Source organism: Poecilia formosa, unplaced genomic scaffold (genome assembly GCF_000485575.1).
Source record: "Poecilia formosa unplaced genomic scaffold, Poecilia_formosa-5.1.2 Scaffold1, whole genome shotgun sequence".
NCBI classification, from domain to species: Eukaryota; Metazoa; Chordata; class Actinopteri; order Cyprinodontiformes; family Poeciliidae; genus Poecilia; species Poecilia formosa.
The window spans coordinates 3261199-3265881 of NW_006799940.1; positions in this window are offsets into that span (position 1 = coordinate 3261199).

Sequence of the window (4683 nt, forward strand, 5' to 3'; positions counted from 1 at the left end):
GTCATATCAAACCTCCCCACCATGAAGGCTTTTTTCATAACTTATGTTCTTGGGCATTGTCTTTGATAACCACAAATAAAAATAAACTTGAGAAACAAACACATTTTTCCCTCTGGTCTGATATGTTTTTCCCTATGCAATCCATCTTGCCCAGTGATGGACTGGTGACCTGTCCAGGGTTTAGCCTGTCCTGTGTCTCTTGACTACTGAAAAGATTAAGCAGGTGCAGAAATAGATTGGTGGATTGGATAGAACTATACATTTATCAATTCTTTCCCACTTGTGTAGGGGCTACTGCTATAAATGTAACTTCCAGCATGACTTGTTGTTCTATAGACATTCCATTCATCTAAATTGGGTAAATAGGAAGGATCTTGTCTCCTCCTCATAGCTCTGACTAAAAATTTAAAATGACACCTCGATCTGATTGGCACCCGATGCAGCAACTTTAAAATAGAAGTTATACGAGTTCATCTTTTTGAGCGAGCCGGTATCCTTGCAGCAGAGTTTTTGACAACCTGAAGACAACCAAGGGCCTTCTTGTAGGAACAAGTAAACACATCATTCAAGTTCACTTGTTGACACTCTTGATAGAAGTTTTGAGATGTTCTCACAATGTATTTTAAATTACGTTCTAGAGAAAAAGCTTAACCAAAAATACATTTTCATTTACATTTTTGAGGTTATGTTTCAGCAATAGCCCTGAGTCACTCAGTGTATTGTCATACATGCCATTGTCCGGTGTCAAAATCTGGCTTCATCTGTAAGTAGATTATTCAACCACTACTTAATGTTTGTTAAGCGGCTCAGTTATATGGCCTAAAGGAATTATACATGCTAAGAACGACATAGGCCCCAGCATGGAGCCTGAAAGAACTCCACATAGCTCCAAAGACTCAGTCAAACCTCTGGTTTGTCTGAATTTGAATCTCTGATATGTTCTACATCAACTTCTACTTGAAATGCAAAATGAAAACCCCTTTAGAACAGAACCAGACATCCCAATCAGTCTCTGACTATCAGATTATGACTAGCTGTTTAAAAGTGAGGAAATGAAAGATCCAGAAAACCCAAGACTGTGTAGTCTCCACAATCTACCGATATATCAGTGGTAATTGCTGCTTCAATGAAGCAGGTAAGAACACTGGAGTGGATTGGAAACCTGATGGACATTGTTTTTTTGTTGTTGTTTTGCAGTTACACTGTAAGATTAGTAGCTCATGCCTTCTTAAGAAGCTTTCACCTAAAACAAAGTTTGTGAATTGGCCTGTTTTTTAGATGTAATGTTGGATCCATGGTGGGGCTTTTTTCCAATAGTTCCAAAAAACTTTTGTTTTAAAAAACAATAGGGTCAAAGACTGTGACAAACTTTTGGTTTAGTGGAGCAAGCGGCAAGAGCAGAACAGTCTGGCCGTGATCAACAGAATCCTCAACCCTGAAGAGCAACCTGTGGCAAAAACGAGGGACAGCCCCAGTCCAATCAGGGAATCTGCAACCTGGAGGCTTGTCTCAGCTTATCCTGATACCAGCCTCTTTTCCTCTACTTCTTAGGATTACCTCAGGCATGCAAGTGAGTAATAAGTACTTAAGTGAGGAAGAGAAGCACTCTAATGGTGGTGGAAAAGTTTTCCTATAACTGCCCTAAATTATAACTCTTTCAATAGCAGACAGGCATTGGTCAAGCCAAGCAGAGCTGCCAGAATGAGTGAGTGAAGCAAATTAAGAGCTGCACCTTTTTGGCAGAGCTCGTATTCCACTACAACAGAAGAGTAGTTACTGCAAATAGGGCTCCACTCTGCCAGTCCATCTGATTCTCTATCCTAATATCGCTCATGGTGATACTTGAGCTCTTTAGCTTGAGGCAGAGCAATCCAGTTGTAAACCATGACAACGGACTTGGAGGAACTGGCTCAGACCCTCGCCACTTCGCACTTGCCTACAAATTGGCCTAGTGTGCACTGAAAGCCATGACTTGAATACGGCAAGAGGAAGTCCAGGTGGTGATCTCCATTTGTAGAATCAGCTGCTTATATTTGGAGACTCCCTCAAAGGTGTCCATCAATTTTTGAAGAGCAAAAAGATGTTTTCCGAACGTAATCATTTGATATTTTCATCCCAAAAAAAAAAGAGGACACTGGCATCGAAAACATCTGCCATTTAAACATCAAAGAATTAGGCTTTACATGCTAACTTCAAAAACTATCACTAGTTGGTCTTATAAATCATGCAGTTAAGAAAGTGAACTCAGTCTTCCATCATCTCAAAGCCAGGGCTCTTAAGGATGTCATTGATTTGCATTTCAAACTGAGTGCCTTTAATAGAGACATTCCATCCCTTAATTTAAATATAGCATGTGACAGCTACATGACATTTCTGCGTTACACTCTGAAACGTTTCTCTCCATGGAGACTCAACGTAGACCCATCAATAAAGTACCAGAAAGACTTCTTGCTCTCGTTTATTACCCCATTTCCTACTTCCTGCACGTCTTGATCGTTTGTGATCTTGTTCAGTGTGTCTTATTTATGGGCTTTCTTGTTACTTTGTTACTCTTGAGGGCTTTGTGGGGAGTTTCATTACAGATCCCTCTTTAATTTCTACTGATCTGCATGCTTCATTGGATGCCCATAAGGAAAGTCACAGAGCTGGCAGAGAAGATTAGCTTTTTGGTGTAAGCAAGGAAGAATAATAGTTGGGTTTTTTTCATGTTTTTTGTTCCCACTTAGCTTTGACGAACAATATGCGACCAATTTAGCCCACGTTGACAAAGCGTTCACAATGCACATGCTGCAACGAACACATCTTTTCACTGGAAAAGCATCCCTCGCGGGCTTTATAAATGCACCCAGTAACTGGAGGGCACTTTAATTAAAATACACTCGTCGCTGTCACAGCGGCCTGTTACAGTCATTTAAGAGAGACGTTAGTTCAGTTAATTATTCTGTTAATTGGCCAGCGCTTCTGATAGAGAACACTCAGGTTTTCAACAGGCAGATTTCTTTCTTTGTGTTTCTGGTCTAATTAAAGTGTTGCTTATTAAGAGCACAGAGGATATTTGTGAGCCTCCCACGCCGAGTCGTGGCTTAAAAGGGGAACCTTTCCTTACATACACGTGTCATAATGTTCAATTTTTCCACTTGTTTTTCAATTGTTTGTCTTAAATCAATAATTGTCACAGATGGCCGGAAATGACCACGAAATGACCTTTGCTCATGAAGCAATGATGGTGCTTTAAATGTAGATTATTTCCTCCAAGGTTTTTTTTTTTTTTACCAAATTCTAATACATTCTGTGCAACATCTGCAGAGAATACACTTTAGTGGCAAGAGCTGGTTTCAGTATGTGGCATTAAAAGTTGTTGTAATATCATGTTTGAAGTCAATGCAACTTATAATGTAGTTCCCCTTCTAAAGTCACTTGTTACAATTAGTTTTTTTTTCTACCGCTTACAGTTAAGTTAAAGAATAAAATTGCAAGTTGAGAACATTTTAAAGCAAAAGTTGTAAAGTTATGTTTAGCTGCCTAGCTTAAGGTTTTCTTCAATTGTTTTACTATTATTTTACAGCATGCAGTAGTGTAGAGAAATTTACCCTTTAAGAGTTTGTCTGAACTTAAATAGATCAACTTAACCAATTAACCACAGATGAGTTCAGTTTTATGATTCTTCATTCCTGTCCAATGAAGAATCCCTCAAACAGGAAAGCCCAGAGTAGGTTCAATGATCTCAGAAAGCATTACCTCATGCCCCAATCTAATGAAATGCAAAAACAGAGGGAGAAACAAAATCTATTACGTCTATCAGTCTTGAAAGCCTTTGGGAACTCCAGCATATCACATTAAGAGTCATTATCCACAAATTGGGGAAACATGGAACAGCGGTGAACTTTCACAGGAGGGGACGGCCTACCATAATCATCCCAAGCTAAGAGTGTGGCAATGACTCGTCCTGGAGGTCTTAGGATCACAGCCCTCACTTCCATCAGTTAATGTCAGTGTTATCAATTCAGTAATAAGAATTTGTGGAGGAATGTCATCCAACACAACAAAAGATTTTTCTCACATTTTAAACCTTTTGGGGGGGAGTGTTTCCGCTTACATTAGGCCAGCAGTATGTGATCTTAAGCTCAAACACACTTGGGTTACACCACAAGTTTCCTTCCAATAGTTCAAAACATTTTATATGCTTTGTCATGGCTAGTGTATTTCAGATTGACTCATAGCATTTTTGTCAATTTAATTTTATGCCCTTTTACTCTAATTTGAAATGTGCCAAATAAGCCAAATGTTGCCATTCAGTGCTATAAGTACCTTTAAAACAAGGCAGTTGGAGTCTAAGTTTCATTTCTCATTCAAACGGCTTCCTCAGTTCTAATGATGGTTTTCCAGGTTTTTAAATCCTTCTAGTAATCAACACACGCTTTGCTTTTGACACAAGTCATCCATCCTGTGAAACGTTTGGGCTGTTGTCACTTGCAAGATGCTTCCTAACGAGCTCACGAAGTGTCTTAGTCACATGTTTCAAGGTGCAAATGATTTTGAAACCACCTGGGCATAAGAGTTAAGGCTGCACTGTCTGTGTTTGGCAGGTGAAACTTCAAGATGTCTTCTCCCTCAAACTAATATTTCTTTATTTGAGGTCTGGCTTACACATGAGCATAGTTGTACCAATTCTTGAAATTACTG